Source organism: Arachis hypogaea, chromosome 11 (assembly GCF_003086295.3).
Source record: "Arachis hypogaea cultivar Tifrunner chromosome 11, arahy.Tifrunner.gnm2.J5K5, whole genome shotgun sequence".
NCBI classification, from domain to species: domain Eukaryota; kingdom Viridiplantae; phylum Streptophyta; class Magnoliopsida; order Fabales; family Fabaceae; genus Arachis; species Arachis hypogaea.
Genome location: NC_092046.1, coordinates 34,935,220 through 34,954,445, shown reverse-complemented (window position 1 = coordinate 34,954,445; position 19,226 = coordinate 34,935,220). Strand labels below are relative to the sequence as shown.

General features: G+C 35.2%; 1 non-coding gene and 1 pseudogene across 1 annotated transcript; one reads left to right on the top strand and one right to left on the bottom strand.

Moving 5' to 3' along the window:
- Positions 1-7,668: 7,668 nt before the first annotated feature.
- Positions 7,669-7,776, bottom strand: LOC112725920 (small nucleolar RNA R71). Its single transcript, XR_003164999.1, has one exon. It is a non-coding gene; the product is annotated as a small nucleolar RNA R71 (small nucleolar RNA).
- Positions 7,777-14,341: 6,565 nt separating this feature from the next.
- Positions 14,342-18,607, top strand: LOC112721239 (cystathionine beta-lyase, chloroplastic-like; annotated as a pseudogene).
- The last annotated feature ends 619 nt before the right edge of the window (positions 18,608-19,226 follow it).

Below are 19,226 nucleotides of genomic sequence, written 5' to 3'. Positions count from 1 at the left end.
AAGTCATATGACAGATTTCCTTTATTTTAATGTGGTTTACGGATTTGATTCTCATTCATTGTTTTTGTTTTTAGCCATTTGCTTGTCTTTCCTCTTTTGATTGTGAATTGAATATTGCAGAGGATCATGATGAGAGTATACCCTGGTATTAAACAGGAATGAGAGTGTTGTTCAATATTAAGTTTTTTTATTTTTCTAGAATTAAACAGGATCATGATGGATTGAAATTTTTATTAAATTTGTGTATTTAAAATTGTATATTGAATTTTTAATAATTATATTATATATTTAATGAAACCGATTCTACCTCGATTGGACCCCGATTGAACCATTGAACCATTAAACCTGTCACCTGACCGGTTCAATGACCGGTCCGATTCTCGCAACCTTGTTTTTAACAGATTTATTAAGATACATATAATTATAATTTTTTCCAACAATTTTATTTGTAATATGATAATTACATAAATAAAATATAACAATATCAATTGTACATTATAAATTTATAAAATACCATATAATTTATAACGGAATTTGCTAAAAATTATCCCATATCTTATTAATTAAAGTTCATTCTTTCAAAAGTTTTAAAAAATTTGATAATAAATTATAAATTATTAATTATTTGAAAGACACGGTACCCTTGTAGAATACAAGATATACGATATGTTTATAAAATTTTTCTTTTACCAATGTGAATTTAGAAGAAGAATTAATATTTTTTACAAGAAAATAATATCTACAGTACATAATGTGATTACCAAAATATAACTACTTAAGTTATTATTAATATAAAAATATGAAGGTTAAATATATTAATATAAAAAAACAAATGATTTTTATAAATGTCTTGTGAATTAAAAAAAGATAAAAAAATATTTACTCATTACACAATCAATTTTACGAATAAAGTACCGAAACGAATAATTGGAAAATTAGAGATTCTATATACTGACCTCGATTTTGTAATCAAAATGATGGATTGTTTTCTGAACACTACAATGAAAAAAATTGATTGGACCTTTGCTGATTGCTGCAACAGTGATTGTCAATTAACGATGAACAAAAAGTGGATATTAAATAGACGGATAAAAAATGAAAAAAAATTAGATATTGAGTAGATGGATGTTCGAAAGAAAAAAGGCTGGAATTTTTTATCATCAACGAGAATGATACACGATTTCAATGGTGGAATTGAATAATTGGTGATGGATTATTCACCAATTTATAATGTTAATATTAAGGAAAAGATAAGATTATAGTATCTAAATCAAAATAAAACCTTAAAAAAGGAAGATAGAATTTTAAAGATAAGATAGTTTCTAAAATCGAAAATAAGATTGAAATAGGGGTAATACATCGCCTTCCAATCGATTGAATTTTCATGCCAATCGATTGAATTGGAATTCATATACACAACCAATCGATTGAAATCGGCAAATCTATATTGTTTGGGTGAAAACAATCGATTGAGTCACAAAAGCAATCGATTGTTTTGGTGAGACCCCAGGTTGTTTTCAATTATTCAATCGATTGGAGGGTATAAACAATCGATTAAATTACAAAAATCCAATTTTTATTCATCATTCAATCGATTGGGTCATATGACCAATCGATTGATTATGCGAACATCATGCTTTTGGCAATTTTCAATCGATTGTTTTGTGATAAACTATAATCCAATCGATTGAGTTGTAATTCAATCGATTGTTTTGACATTCCAATCAATTGATTTTCAATGAAACACGATTTTATGATTCGTGGCGGATCAAATTAATTCTTTTAATCGATTGGAATAATGAAAAAATTTATTAGGATCAATGGAAGATCTAATTCATTATTGTTTTTGTTTTTGATTGTTAATGAACATGATAGATTTATGATAAAATAATTATTTAAAAAATAAAAAATTGTTTTTATAATTAACTAAAATATATGGGATTAATTTGTAATTAAAATTAGTTAAAGGACTATGTAGCAATTGTTAAAAAAACTTAAAAAACATGTTTTGTTATGGGACCATTTAATGGTCGAAACATTCTGGGACCACCGAATCCTGAGCCCACCTTAATATTCAAACCTTTATACTCAAGTCATAAGTTAATAATAATAAGATGATACGACTTTTAAACTTTAAAGTAAATTATAATATATAATTATATATGAGTTGAAATGAAGTATTAAGAAAAAGTCTAAAAAGAATAAGCAAATCGAAACGCTCACGTATCGCTAAAACATAAGATAAAACGTATTCAAATAGCAAATCACGTTAAGGTATAATGATAAAGACATAAGTATAATAGCCACTAGTCGTGAGCTGCGAAGTTTAGGTCGACTAGGGTATAGAAATAAAATCAATTGACAACAGTAGTTTTCTATTTCTCCCAAAATATACATCAAGACGTCTATAGACAAGTTTTCAAAAGAATTAAATAGATACATAGCATAAGTTTTTCAAAATGAATATGGAAAAAAATCTAAACAAAATAAGCCGAGAATCCAATGATCTCCGCCATCTTTCAGATAAACCACAGCTCACTGCTGAGTACCTGGATCTGCCACTACAAGATTTATGCTTGTTTATGGGAATTTTTTTGTGGAAGTTTTAAAAAACCTCCATAATATATTTTATTTATGGCAAAATTTAAAACCACCATTGATTAAAGCTAGTTTAAATTTTTAAGCCCAATTTTCTAAACCAATAGCCAGTTGCTAACCTACTCTGGATTAAACCCAAACCAATTTAACTCTAAACAAGAACTTATCCAACAAAATTCGAAGAGGAAGAAGAGGAAGAATGAAACTCTAGATCTACTCGCCGCCGCGTATTCATCTCTTCGCCATTGTCACCATCAAGCTCGCCGTAGCGTCTGAGATCAGAGGGAGAGTAACCAGCAATACCCGTGACACCATCCTTGCCGAGGTCCAGGAGCAGGTTTCCATCCTCAACTCCACTTTCTCATGGAAGGAGTCAGATCGAGCCGCCGCCAAGCGCGCCACTCACGCGCTCGCCGATCTTGCCAAAAACGGTAAATCCTCCGTTCCTCTTCCTCGATCTCCTAGCGTGTTACTCCCTTTGTTTCGATTTTTGGCAAATTCGGCCATACATGTATCTAGGTGTAAATCCTTTAGTGGTTATGTCTTGCAGAGGAAGTGGTGAACGTGATTGTCAAAGGAGGAGCTATTCCGGCTTCATTATCTCCAGTGTTTTTGAAATGCTCTGTATATAGTTTATTCTTTATTATCTCTAGTGTTTTTGGATCTCAGTTGTTGTTCTGTTTTTTGTACCCTTTGCTTGTGTGTGTTTGTTTTTCTCATTTTCTCTTTTTCTTATGTGACTATTGCATTACTCATTGCCAATATATAGTTGCATTTTCTAACTTTTCTCCTTGTACGAATCTTCCTTCTCATTAATCCGATGTCAAATATAGTGCCTTTAATATTTAAAAATATATATATTTATGTTACATGTCAATTCATATAGCACCGAATGAATGTCAGTGATTGATTCTATTTATATATATTTAATTTAAGAAGCTTGTGTTTTGTGTTGTTGTAGTAGTGTTTGACCTGAGAAGATGCATATGTGATGAGCGGATAATTTATATGCTTTTTGGCATTATTTTTACATAGTTTTTAGTATGATTTAGTTAGTTTTTAGTATATATTTATTAGTTTTTAAATAAAAATCACATTTCTGGACTTTACTATGAGTTTGTGTGTTTTTTTGTGATTTCAGGTATTTTCTGGCTGAAATTGAGGGACTTGAGCAAAAATCAGATTCAGAGGTTGAAGAAGGACTGCAGATGCTGTTGGATTCTAACCTTCCTGCACTCAAAGTGATATTTCTGGAGCTACAGAACTCCAAATGGCGTGCTCTTAATTGCGTTGGAAAGTAGACATCTAGGGCTTTCCAGCAATATATAATAGTATATACTTTGCCCGAGTTTAGATGACGCAAACTGGCGTTCAACGCCAGTTCCATGTTGCATTCTGGAGTTAAACGCCAGAAACAGGTTGCAAGGTGGAGTTAAACGCCAGAAACAGGTTATAAACTGGCGTTCAACTCCAAGAGAAGCCTCTACACGTGTAAAGCTCAATGCTCAGTCCAAGTACACACCAAGTGGGCCCCAGAAGTGGATTTCTGCATCATTTACTCATTTTTGTAAACCCTAGTAACTAGTCTGATATAAATAGGACTTTTTACTATTGTATTTACATCTTCGGATCATCTTTGATCAGTTTTATGCTATCTTAGACCTTTTTGGGGGCTGGCCATTCGGCCATGCCTGGACCTTGTTCTTATGTATTTTCAACGGTAGAGTTTCTACACACCATAGATTAAGGTGTGGAGCTCTGCTGTTCCTCATGAATTAATACAAAGTACTATTGTTTTTCTATTCAATTCAAGCTTATTCCGATTCTAAGATATTCATTCACACCTCAATATGAATGTGATGATCATGACAGTCATCATCATTCCCAACCTATGAACGCGTGCCTGACAACTACTTCCGTTCTACCTAAGATTGAATGAGTATCTCTGGGATTCCTTAATCAGAGTCTTCGTGGTATAAGTTAGAATCCATGGACGGCCATTCTTGAGATCCAGAAAGTCTAAACCTTGTTTGTGGTATTCCGAGTAGGATCTGGGAAGGGATGGCTACGACGAGTTTCAAACTCGCGAGTGCTGGGCGTAGTGACAGACGCAAAAGGATCAATGGATCCTATTCCAGTATGATCGAAAACCGACAGATGATTAGCCATGCAGTGACAGTGCATTGGACCATTTTCACTGAGAGGACAGGATGTAGCCATTGACAATGGTGATGCCTAACATACAGCTTGCCATAGAAAGGAGTATGAATGACTGGATGAAGACAAGAGGAAAGTAGAGGTTCAGGAGGAACAAGCATCTTCATATGCTTATCTGAAATTCTCACCAATGAATTACATAAGTATCTCTATCTTTAATTTACGTTTTATTTATATTTTAATTATTAAATCTCCATAATCAATTGAATCCGCCTGACTGAGATTTACAAGATGACCATAGCTTGCTTCAAGCCGACAATCTCCGTGGGATCGACCCTTACTCACGTAAGGTTTATTACTTGGACGACCCAGTGCACTTGCTGGTTAGTTGTGCGAAGTTGTGACAAAGAACTAAGATTATGAACGTGCGTATTAAGTTTTTGGCACCGTTATCAAGGAATGAACCGTCACGATTTCCGCGCACCAAGTTTTTGGCGCCGTTGCCAGGTATTGTTCGAGTTTGGAGAACTGACGGTTCATCTTGTTGCTCAAATTAGGTAAATTTTATTTTAATTTTAAGCTTTTTGTTTTTATTATTTTTACTTTTGTTTTCGAAATTTTTTTTTTAATTATTCTATGTTCTTCAGAATTTTTAAGAATGAATTCTAGTGTTTCATGATGATTTGTTGAATCCTGGCTGGCTGTAAGCCATGTCTAATCTTTTGGACCGGGGTTTCAACTTATCATCACAAGAGCTTGTTGATCTTCACCCATTTGGTAGTTACACACATAGTTGTTGTATACATGGGAGGTATCGATATCTGCTGAAGCTTGGCTGGCCATTGGCCATGTCTAGTGTTTTGGACCGGAACTTTCACTGAAAGCTTGGCTGGCTAGTAAGCCATGTCTAATTCCTGGACCGGAGCTTTAGACTAACATTGCAAGATTCCTAGAATTCTTATTAAAAAAATTCTGAAATCCTTTATTTTTAATTAATTTTCGAAAAAAAAATCCAAAAAAATTTTTTATAAAATCATAAAATCAAAAATATTTTAGTGTTTCTTGTTTGAGTCTTGTGACATGTTTTAAGTTTGGTGTCAATTGCATGTTTCTATGTTTCTTGCATTTTTTGAAAATTCATCATGTGTTCTTCATGACCTTCAAGTTGTTCTTGATGAATTTCCTTGTTTGATCTTTGTATTTTCATGTTTTGCATCTTTTCTTGTTTTTCATATGCATTTTCAAATTGTTAGTGTCTAAAGTTTGAAAAATTCTAAGTTTGGTGTCTTGCATGTTTTTCTTTTCTTAAAAATTTTCAAAAATAAGTCTTGATGTTCATCTTGATCTTCAAAGTGTTATTGGTATTCATCTTGACATTCAAAGTGTTCTTGCATGCATTAGTTGTTTTGATTCATAATTTTCATGTTTTGAGTCTTTTTAATGTTTTTCTTTTTTCATTAAAAATTCAAAAATAAAAAAATATCTTTCCCTTATTTCACTCATAAATTTTTGAAAATTTGAGTTGACCTTTTCAAAAAATTTTAAAATTTAGTTGTCTCTTATGAGTCAAATCAAATTTTCAATTTAAAAATCTTATCTTTTTCAAATCTTTTTCAAAAATCAAATCTTTTTCATTTTTCTTTCATGATTTTCGAAAATTTCAAATTGATTTTCAAAAATCTTTTTCTTATTTTGTTTCATATTTTCAAAATTAATGATAACAATTAATGTGATTGATTCAAATATTTTAAAGTTTGTTACTTGCCTATTAAGAAAGGTTCAATCTTTAAATTTTAAATCATATCTTTTTAGTTTCTTGTTAGTCAAGTAATCAACTTTGATTTCAAAAATCAAATATTTTTAAATTTCTTTTTCAAATCTTTTTCAAAATAAATGTCAATAACATCTTTTTCAAAATCAATTTCAAAATCTTTTTCTAACTTTTTATCTTTTCAAAATTTAATTTTCAAATCTTTTTCAATTAACTACTTAATTTTTTGTTTGATTCTTATCTTCTTCAAAACTACCTAACTAACTCTCTCTCTCTAATTTTCGAAAATCCCTTCCCTCTTTTTCAAAATTTCTTTTTAATTAACTAATTGTTTTAAATTTAATTTAATTTAATTTAATTTTTCTTTTTAAAATTTTTGAATTTTAATTTTAATTTTAAATTAAAAATAAAAATATTTTTATTTTAATATTATTTAATTTTTGAAAATTCTTCTCTCTCACCTCCTTCTAATTATTTATTTATCTACTAACACTTCTCTTCTTCTTAAAAATTCGAACCCTCTCCCTCTTTCTGTGTTCGAATTTCTTTTCTTCTTCTACTCACATAAAGGAATCTCTATACTGTGACATAGAGGATTCCTCTTCTTTTCTGTTTTCTTCTTTTTCATATGAGCAGGAACAAGGATAAGAATATTCTTGTTGAAGCTGATCCTGAACCTGAAAGAACTCTGAAGAGGAAGCTAAGAGAAGCTAAAGCACAACTCTCTGGAGAAAATCTGACAGAAATTTTCGAAAAAGAAGGAGACATGGCCGAAAATAATAACAATGCAAGGAAGATGCTTGGTGTCCAATTTACATGGAAGAAAAATCTCAATCCCTGCCATTGGAGCAAACAATTTTGAGCTGAAACCTCAATTAGTTTCTCTGATGCAACAAAATTGCAAGTTTTATGGACTTCCATCCGAAGATCCCTTTCAGTTCTTAACTGAATTCTTGCAGATCTGTGATACTGTTAAGACCAATGGGGTTGATCCCGAGGTCTACAGGCTTATGCTTTTCCCGTTTGCTGTAAGAGACAGAGTTAGAGTATGGTTGGACTCTCAACCTAAAGATAACCTGAACTCTTGGGATAAGCTGGTCACGGCTTTCTTAGCCAAGTTCTTTCCTCCTCAAAAGCTTAGCAAGCTTAGAGTGGATGTTCAAACCTTCAGACAAAAGGAAGGTGAATCCCTCTATGAAGCTTGGGAGAGATACAAGGAACTGACCAAAAAGTGTCCTTCTGACATGCTTTCAAAATGGACCATCCTGGATATATTCTATGATGGTCTGTCTGAATTATCAAAGATGTCATTGGACCATTCTGCAGGTGGATCCATTCACCTAAAGAAAACGCCTGCAGAAGCTCAAGAACTCATTGATATGGTTGCAAATAACCAGTTCATGTACACTTCTGAAAGGAATCCTGTGAGTAATGTGACGCCTCAGAGGAAGGAAGTTCTTGAAATTGATACTCTGAATGCCATATTGGCTCAGAATAAAATATTGACTCAGCAAGTCAATATGATCTCTCAGAGTCTGAATGGATTGAAGGAATCATCCAACAGTACTAAAGAGGCATCTTCTGAAGAAGAAGCTTATGATCCTGAGAACCCTGCAATAGCAGAGGTGAATTACATGGGTGAACCCTATGGAAACACCTATAATCCCTCATGGAGAAATCATCCAAATTTCTCATGAAAGGATCAACAAAAGCCTCAACAAGGCTTTAATAATGGTGGAAGAAACAGGTTTAGCAATAGCAAGCCTTTTCTATCATCCACTCAGCAACAGACAGAGAATTCTGAGCAGAATCCATCTAACTTAGCAAATATAGTCTCTGATCTATCTAAGGCCACTGTAAGTTTCATGAATGAAACAAGGTCCTCCATTAGAAATTTGGAGGCACAAGTGGGCCAGCTGAGTAAAAGAGTCACTGAAACTCCGCCTAGTACTCTCCCAAGCAATACAGATGAAAATCCAAAGAGAGAGTGCAAGGCCATTGATTTAACCATCATGGCCGAACCTACAAGGGAGGAGGAGGACGTGAATCCTAGTGAGGAAGACCTCCTGGGACGTCCAGTGACCAATAAGGAGTTTCCCTTTGAGAAGCCAAAGGAATCTGAGACTCAATTAGAGACCATAGAGATTTCATTGAACTTCCTTCTGCCTTTCATGAGCTCTGATGAGTATTCGTCCTCTGAAGAGGATGAAGAAATTACTAAAGAGCAAGTTGCTAAGTACCTTGGTGCAATCATGAAGCTGAATGCCAAATTATTTGGTAATGAGACTTGGGAAGATGAACCTCCCTTGCTCACCAATGAACTGAATACATTGGATAGGCAGAAATTACCTCAAAAGAAATAGAATCCTGGCAAATTCTTAATACCCTGTACCATAGGCACCACGACCTTTAAGAAGGCTCTGTGTGACCTGGGGTCAGGAATAAACTTAATGCCACTCTTTGTAATGGAGAAACTTGGGATCTTTGAGGTGCAAGCTGCCAGAATCTCATTAGAGATGGCAGACAACTCAAGAAAATAGGCTTATGGACAAGTAGAGGACGTGTTAGTAAAGGTTGAAGGCCTTTACATCCCTGCTGATTTCACAATCCTAGACACTGGGAAGGAAGAGGATGAATCCATCATCCTTGGAAGACCTTTCCTAGCCACAGCAAGAGCTGTGATTGATGTGGACAGAGGAGAGTTAGTCCTTCAACTGAATGAGGACAACCTTGTATTTAAAACTCAGGAATCTCCTTCTGTAACCATGGAGGGGAAACATGAAAAGCTTCTCTCACTGCAGAGTCAACCAAAGCCCCCACAGTCAAACTCTAAGTTTGGTGTTAGGAGGCCACAACCAAACTCTAAGTTTGGTGTTGAACCCCCACATTCAAACTCTAAGTTTGGTGTTGGGAGGTCCCAACAATACTCTGAACATCTGTGAGGCTCCATGGGAGCTCACTGTCAAGCTACTGACATTAAAGAAGCGCTTATTGGGAGGCAACCCAATGTTATTTAATTATATCTATTTTATTTTCCTTTTGTTATTTCGTGTTTTAGTAGGTTGATGATCATGTGGAGTCACAAAAACTACTGAAAAATCAAAAACAGAATGAAAAACAGCATTGAAAATAGCACACCCTGGAGGAGAGCAGTCTGGCGTTTAAACGCCAGAAACAAGCATCTGTCTGGCGTTTAACGCCATAAACAAGCACCAAGCTAGTGTTTAACGCCAGAAACAAGCATCTACCTGGCGTTAAACGCCAGAAACAGGCTATATTTGGGCGTTTAACGCCAGAAACAAGCAGCAGTCTGGCGTTAAACGCCAGGATTGCACAGCAAGGGCGTTTTACATGCCTAATTGGAGCAGGGATGCTAAGTCCTTGACCCCACTTGATCTGTGGACTCCACAGGATCCCCACAGGATCTATGGACCCCACAGGATCCCCACATATTCTTCTCTCCTCTTCACACCTTTTCATAACTCTCTTCCCCAAATACCCTTCACCAATCACCTCAATCACTCTTTCCCATCACCTTTTCACCACTCACGTCCATCCTCTCTTCCCCATAAACCCCACCTACCTTCAAAATTCAAACTATTTTCCCTCCCAAACCCAACCCTAATGGCCGAACCCTAAACCCTCCCCTACTCCTATATAAACCTCTCATTCCTTCTTTATTTTCACACAACACAATCCTTTCTTCTTCCCTTGGCCGAATACACACCCCTCTCCCTCTCCTCTATTTTTTTCTTCTTCTCCTTCTTTCTTTCTTCTTTTGCTCGGGGACGAGCAAACATTTTAAGTTTGGTGTGGTAAAAGCATAGCTTTTTGTTTTTTCATAACCATTTATGGCACCTAAGGCCAGAGAAACCTCTAGAAAGAGGAAAGGGAAGGCAATTGCTTCCACCTCTGAGCCATGGGAGATGGAGAGATTCATCTCAAAGGTCCATCAAGACCACTTCTATGAAGTTGTGGCCAAGAAGAAAGTGATCCCTGAGGTTCCTTTCAGGCTCAAAAAGAATGAGTATCCGGAGATCCGACTTGAGATCCAAAGAAGAGGTTGGGAAGTTCTCACCAACCCCATTCAACAAGTCGGGATCTTAATGGTTTAAAATTTCTATGCAAACGCATGGATCACTAGGAACCATGATCAAAGTGTGAACCCAAACCCAAAGCATTGGCTCACCATGGTTCAGGGGAAATACTTAGATTTCAGTCCGGAAAATGTAAGGCTAGCGTTCAACTTGCCAATGATGGAAGAGAACGCACGCCCCTACACAAGAAGGGTCAACTTTGATCAAAGGTTGGACCAAGTCCTCATAGACATATGTGAGGAAGGAGCTCAATGGAAAATTGACTCAAGAGGTAAGCCGGTTCAATTAAGAAGGCATGACCTCAAACCAGTGGCTAGGGGATGGCTAGAGTTCATTCAACGCTCAATCATTCCTACTAGTAACCGGTCTGAAGTTACTATAGACCGGGCCATCATGATCCATAGTATCATGATTGGAGAGGAGGTGGAAGTTCATGAGATTATACCTCAAGAACTTTACAAGGTGGCTGACAAGTCCTCCACTTGGGCAAGGTTAGCCTTTCCTCACCTCATATGCCACCTCTGCAATTCGGCTGGAATTGACATAGAGGGAGACATCCTCCCATCATTAAGAAAAGGATGGAGCAAATAAGAGATCATGGACCTCAACAAGAGCATGAGGAAATTCCCCACCATGAAATCCCCGAGATGCCTCAAGGGATGCACTTTCCTCCACAAAGCTATTGGGAGCAAATCAACACCTCCCTAGGAGAATTAAGTTCCAACATGGGTGATAAACCACTATTTTATGGTTTATCTTGTGCTCAATTGGGTGGTTTTTATCTACTCTTTACCCACTTATTCATACTATTTGCACGGTTTTACATTTGCCTTCCTAATTATGTGCTTTGATTGAAAACATGCTTCTTTGGCCTTAAGTTCCCTATGTTTTAATCCTCTCTTATTACCATTAGATGCCTTGATATGTGTGTTAAGTGATTTCAGAGATTACAGGGCAGGAATGGCTCAGAGGATGGAAAGGAAGCATGCAAAAGTGGAAGGAATACAAGAAGTTGGAGAAACTGCTAAGCTGTCCAGCCTGACCTCTTCGCACTCAAACAGCTATAACTTTAGCTACAGAGGTCCAAACGACGCGGTTCCAGTTGTGTTGGAAAGCTAACTCTGGAGCTTCGATTTGATATATAATATGCCATAGTTTTCCTAATGCTAGGCGACGTGACCGCGTGCTCCATGCGGCCGCGTCGCAGTGACAAAAATCAGCGTATTTGAATTCGCAACCAGCAAATTCTGGGCTGTTTCTGACCCAGTTTGCGGCCCAGAAAACACAGATTAGAGGCTATAAAGTGGAGGAATGCATCCATTCATAAAGAGGCTCTCATATTCACAATTTTAGGAGTAGATGTAGTTTTTAGAGAGAGAGATTCTCTCCTCTCTCACAGGATTAGGATTTAGGACTTCTCTTAGTTTTAGGAGTGACTCTCAATCCCAGGTTCTTTATTTTTATATAATTTATGAACTCTTCCATGTTATATATAATTTTCTTAATTAATGTTATTTGAGGTATTTCAATTCATGACTGCTTTTTTTTATTTACATGATTACTGCTTCCCATCTGAAGACATTTTTATTCCAGTAGATTTACTCTTTTCCTTTTGGTTTTGGTTAAGAAATCAGTAACTCAGGAGTTATCCAATTCAACAGCATAATTGTTAATTGTTATCTTGCCAATTGAATTGATCTTCAATAATCCCAATCTTTTCTTAGGAATTAACTAGGATTCAAAAGATCTAACTAATTAGTCACTTGACCTTCCCTTGTTATAGCAGAGGTTAACTAAGTGAAATTAAGATTCAACTTTCATTATTGTTGATAAGGATAACTAAATCTGGACTTCCAATTTCTCATACCTTGCCAAGAGTCTATTTTATTATTATTATTTTATTTTATTTGTCATATAACATATTCCCACCTTACTTCCTAAACCCCAATTTACAAACTCATAACCAATAATAAGAACATACCTCCCTGCAATTCCTTGAGAAGATGACCCGAGGTTTGATTACTCGGTTATCAATTTCAAAGGGGTTTGTTACTTGTGACAACCAAAACGTTTGTACGAAGGGATTTCTGTCGGTTTAGAGACTATATCTACAACGCGACTGTTTTTATGAAATTCTTTACTGGCAAAAATCTTAACGTCAATGGGACAACTAAGGATGGAACACCAAGGGCACTCTATCATCCTTCATGAGATTAGAGAAGATCAAAGAGCTATGAGGGAGGAGCAACAAAGCAAGGAAGAGACATTGAGGAGCTTAAAAGCACCATTGGTTCTTCAAGAAGAGGAAGACGCCACCCTCACTAAGGTGGACCCATTCCTTAATCTCCTTGTTCTTATTTTTCTCTGTTTTTTTTACTATGCTTTATGTTTATTTATGTTTGTGTCTTTACTATTGATCATTAGTGTCTAAGTGTCTATGTCTTAAAGCTATGAATGTCCTATGAATCCATCACCTCTCTTAAATGAAAAATGTTCTAAAAACAAAAAGAACAAGAAGCACATGGTTTTGAATTCATCCTTGAAACTAGTTTAATTATTTTGATGTGGTGACAATACTTTTTGTTTTCTGAATGAATGCTTGAACAGTGCATATGTCTTTTGAATTTGTTGTTTATGAATGTTAAATATGTTGGCTCTTGAAGAATAAGGAAAAAAGGAGAAATGTTATTTGATGATCTGAAAAATAAAAAAAATTAATTCTTGAAGCAAGAAAAAGCAGTGAATACAAAAGCTTGCAGAAAAAAAAAGAGAAAAGAAAAATGGCGAAAAAAAAAAGAAAAGAGAGAAAGAAAAAGAAAAAGCAAGCAGAAAAAGCCAAAAGCTCTTTAAACCAAAAGGCAAGAGCAAAAAGCCAATAGCCCTTAAAACCAAAAGGCAAGGGTAAATAAAAAGGATCCAAGGCTTTGAGCATCAGTGGATTGGAGGGCCTAAAGGAATAAAATCCTGGCCTAAGCGGCTGAACCAAGCTGTCCCTAACCATGTGCTTGTGGCGTGAAGGTGTCAAGTGAAAACCTGAGACTGAGCGGTTAAAGTCAAGGTCCAAAGCAAAAACAGAGTGTGCTTAAGAACCCTGGACACCTCTAATTGGGGACTTTAGCAAAGCTGAGTCACAATCTGAAAAGGTTCACCCAGTTATGTGTCTGTGACATTTATGTATCCGGTGGTAATACTGGAAAACAAAGTGCTTAGGGCCACGACCAAGACTCATTAAGTAACTGTGTTCAAGAATCAACATACTGAACTAAGAGAATCAATAACATTATCTAAATTCTAAGTTCCTATAGATGCCAATCATTCTGAATTTCAATGGATAAAGTGAGATGCCAAAACTATTCAAGAGGCAAAAAGCTACTAGTCCCGCTCATCTAGTTGGAGCTAAGTTTCATTGATATTTTGGAATTTATAGTATATTATCTTCTTTTTATCCTATTTGATTTTCAGTTGCTTGGGGACAAGCAACAATTTAAGTTTGGTGTTGTGATGAGCGAATAATTTATACGCTTTTCGGCATTGTTTTTACATAGTTTTTAGTATGATTTAGTTAGTTTTTAGTATATTTTTATTAGTTTTTAAATAAAAATCACATTTCTGGACTTTACTATGAGTTTGTATGTTTTTCTGTGATTTCAGGTATTTTCTGGCTGAAATTGAGGGACTTGAGCAAAAATCAGATTCAGAGGTTGAAGAAGGACTGCAGATGCTGTTGGATTCTGACCTTCCTGAACTCAAAGTGAAATTTCTGGAGCTACAGAACTCCAAATGGCATGCTCTCAATTGCGTTGGAAAGTAGACATCTAGGGCTTTCCAGCAATATCTAATAGTCCATACTTTTCCTGAGTTTAGTCGACGCAAACTGGCGTTCAACACCAGTTCCATGTTGCATTATGGAGTTAAACGCCAGAAACAGGTTGCAAGGTGGAGTTAAACGCCAGAAACAGGTTATAAACTGGCGTTCAACTCCAAGAGAAGCCTCTACACGTGTAAAGCTCAATGCTCAGCCCAAGCACACACCAAGTGGGTCCCAGAAGTAGATTTCTGCATCATTTACTTATTTCTGTAAACCCTAGTAACTAGTCTGATATAAATAGGACTTTTTACTATTGTATTTACATCTTCGGATCATCTTTGATCAGTTTTATGCTATCTTAGACCTTTATGGGGGCTGGCCATTCGGCCATGCCTGGACCTTGTTCTTATGTATTTTCAACGGTAGAGTTTCTACACACCATAGATTAAGGTGTGGAGCTCTGCTGTTCCTCATGAATTAATACAAAGTACTATTGTTTTTCTATTCAATTCAAGCTTATTCCGATTCTAAGATATTCATTCGCACCTCAATATGAATGTGATTATCGTGACAGTCATCATCATTCCCAACCTATGATCGCGTGCCTAACAACCACTTCCGTTCTACCTAAGATTGAATGAGTATCTCTGATATTCCTTAATCAGAGTCTTCGTGGTATAAGTTAGAATCCATGGACGGCCATTCTTGAGATCCGAAAAGTCTAAACCTTGTCTGTGGTATTTCGAGTAGGATCTGGGAAGGGATGGCTGTGACGAGCTTCAAACTTGCGAGTGCTGGGCGTAGTGACAGACGCAAAAGGATCAATGGATCCTATTCCAGTATGATCGAGAATCGATAGATGATTAGCCATGTAGTGACAGTGCATTGGACCATTTTCACTGAGAGGACAGGATGTAGCCATTGACAACGGTGAGGCCTAACATACAGCTTTCCATAGAAAGGAGTATGAATGACTGGATGAAGACAAGAGGAAAGCAGAGTTTTAGGAGGAACAAGCATCTTCATACGCTTATCTGAAATTCTCACCAATGAATTACATAAGTATCTCTATCTTTAATTTATGTTTTATTTATCTTTTAATTATTAAATCTCCACAATCAATTGAATCCGCCTGACTGAGATTTGCAAGGTGACCATAGCTTGCTTCAAGCCGACAATATCCGTGGGATCGACCCTTACTCACATAAGGTTTATTACTTGGACGACCCAGTGCACTTGCTGGTTAGTTGTGCGAAGTTGTGACAAAGAACTAAGATTATGAACGTGCGTATTAAGGCTTTGGCGCCGTTACCAAGGAATGAACCGTCACGATTTCCACGGACCAATATGAAGGCAAAGAGAGGAAAACATTCAGAGGTAATTAAATTGATAATTAACATGATTCTTTAACACTTAATTATGCGATTAGATTTCATGGTTTTTCATTTTGTTGTAGCAGGCCTTTTGACCTTCCATTGTGATGAAAAAGTGGCTGAATATTAAGCCTAAGGCCAATGATTTTAGTGAAGATGAAGTTGATGCTAAAACTGAAACCGAAACTGAGAGGATGATGGTTTGCATTTGGAGTTTAACTACTACTACAATCATTATTGTATTCATTGCTTTTTGTTTCTTTTTTTTTAACTTTGATTGATTTCTCTTCTTGTTTCAGGTTCTGTTAAGGATTCAAGAACTCGAATGCTCCAAGATAATCCACCTAGAACTCAAGGGAACCAATGCATATTCCAAAGTCAATTATCATCAGGCAATAATTCTCTTATTGGTTACAAAAATTGATAGCATCTTGTCATGGTTTGCATAGAAATTAATCCTAATCTTTGATTTGATATTTGTGATTCAGATGCAGCTTGCAAAGGAAACAAGACAAGACACAGAAGAGGGAAATCAGAAACACTTCGTGCTCAGTACATAAATTCTAAGGAAGTGAGGTATGTGGTGATGATAATCATGCATTGCATAATCAACATTCAGTTCAGTAATCAATGAAATATGCATCTTGAGCATGGTTCATTTTTTTTTCTGCAGGGTAACAATTGGAACTTGGAATGTTGCTGGAAGAACTCCAATATTGTGGCATTAATGTTTTCTTTTCTCACCATGTTTTACCTTGGATGCTGTGTTCTCAGTTTGTTGGCAAAACTTGATAAGGTGGATAGATCCTTATGCTTCGCCACTGGAATGGCTGCTCTGAGTGCTGTTTTTCATCTTGTTCAAGCTGGTGCCTTTTCTTTCTTCATTGTGCTATAATCTGGTTTTTTGTCATTTTTAGTTGTGAAATTTAGATTAGATTCATCACTGAGTATTTAAGAATATAAGTAGCTTCATGCTTTGGAGTCTCTTCATGCATTCACTCATGCAGTGCAGTGTCATCACTATTGTTATTTTCCCTAGATTATTCGTTTGTTGGATTCATTTGGAAAACTTACTGATTAATGCACTATGGGACTGAAACCCATGAATTCTCAAAGGACTGTTCTTTTTCCCCCTTTTTGATGCAAAAAATATATTTTCTGATATTTGGCGCTGATAATATATTATAGTGTAGGTGAGAAAATTGTTGCTGGAGATGATCTATACGTTGGAACAGACAGGTTGCTGTCCTGAGTAATTCCAAAGAATGGCATTGTGGTCAAGTTAGTCTAACTTGTCAGTTATGCTTGTTCATTTTTTTTCCATAACTAGTAATTAATTATGGCAATAAACCAATCAAGTTTGTTTGTTCCATGAAGTAAAAGACCAATTACTAATTGTAGTTGAATTCTTATGTTTGCAGACGGGTAAATACAACTGATCTTAATGAGGTTGCATCTGCTATTGGACCCCGTACTAAGCTTGTGTGGCTTGAGAGCCCAACCAATCCTCGACTACAAATTATTGATATTCGAGTATGATGCTGAATGTAAAGTTCTGAATTTTTAGTGTTGTTACCTAAAGTTTTTTGCTGTTATCAACTATGAAGTCCTTTATAATCATGATTTTGGCTTTGACTATGGAATATTCTTTGGTGGTTGCTTCTCACAATAATGATATTTTTACCCTTTATTAGTTCATTCACAGAAAATATCTGAGATGGCTCATGCCCATGGTGCTCTGGTGTTGGTGGATAATAGTATAATGTCACTTGTGTTGTCTTGGCCATTAGAACTTGGAGCAGGTATAAGCATTATTATTAATTTTTTTTATTACTATTATTTGACGGTATAAGCATTATAAGGCAATGGCAATAAACATATTCTCTCACTTTTCTTGTATTTTATGTTTTAGTCACTTGATACTCTATTCTTATCCTAATATTTACTCCATTTTTGTTGAGTAGAAATAGATATTGGATGAGATAAAATGAAAAGCTTTAACTCTTTATTGTTCCCTGCAGATATTGTTATGCACTCAGCTACCAAATTTATTTCTGGACATAGTGATATTATGGCTGGTGTGCTTGTTGTGAAAGATGAAAGGTGGTTCTTGATTTTTAAGGTCTATCTATCCCTCGGTATCTTAATTTCTAAGCTTAAATTATTATGATTAATGTAATTTTATGTGATTTGATGCAATTTGATTGGTCAAAGACTCACAGTATTTTTTGCATTTCAATGATCTATTTGTAATTTGTACAATTCAATTTCCAGTCTTGTAGCTTCTTCTATACTTATCAGATTCCTTTTTTTTATTGATGTAGTGATTGAGAAAATTTGATTTATCCAAAACACTTTGATTGTCATTTTGTATTTTACGATTATGTGTGTGTGATTTCATAGGATTACAGTTTGTCATTTAGTACTCATAATCATAATGTGTCATATAACTCAGAATATTACACATGGTTTTTCTCCAGCATCTTGTCTACTTCCTCAAAAGGGAAAAAATTGCATATTGAAGAACTTAGCTATTCAATATAGGGCATTCATGCTTTCATAGTGTTATGGTTTAAAGATAGACCTTCCTTTTTTTATCCTCATCAACTTTTATCATGGCCAATGACATGTTTGATTTGTGCTGATGAATATTGAAGGACAAGGTTATACAATTTCAGCAGTAACACACTGCTATCAGCTTCGGAAGGAAAAATACGAACCAAGCGAGAAACAACTTCATGTTTTGTCCACTGGAAGATACTTAGTAAATCTATATTTGGAAAATTTGTTAGAACAATCTTGATTAGTGCAAATTTTCAAATTCTATTTTATTAGTTTCAATATGTAATTCCTTGGCTGTGTGTTATAATCAATATTAACAAATAAAATTTGTCTCTGTTTAAGTATAATAATCATCATTATTAAACTAAATTTTATTATTTCTTGTAACGAACCTTTTCTTAATGTGCATTTAGAAAGTTCAGTAGTTGAGATATTTAGAGTTGACGTTGAGAATTTTTTTTTTTATATTTAGAATTATCTTATATTGGGAAATTGTGTTATAAAAAATTTAGTTTTTAAATTTGATAGTAAAAAATAAATTTTTAATTAAGAATATATAAATGAGATGAGATTAATGAATTATTTGAAATTAAAAATAAATAACTACAAGGTTTGTGGAGGTTTGAAAATCTCACAAAATAGTTAATTTGTGTTATATTGAAAAGTCAATTTGTGGGAGTTTTAAACTGCCACAAAAGTGATTTAAAAATGTCACAAAAGTTCAATATAAAACTCCTACTAAACACACAGGAAACCCCACTGAATAGATTGTGGAGGTTTTTAAAAACCCCCCACAAAAGACCTCGTGGCAGCTCAAATTTTGGGGGTTTTAAAAATCCCCACAAACCATTTAGTGGGGG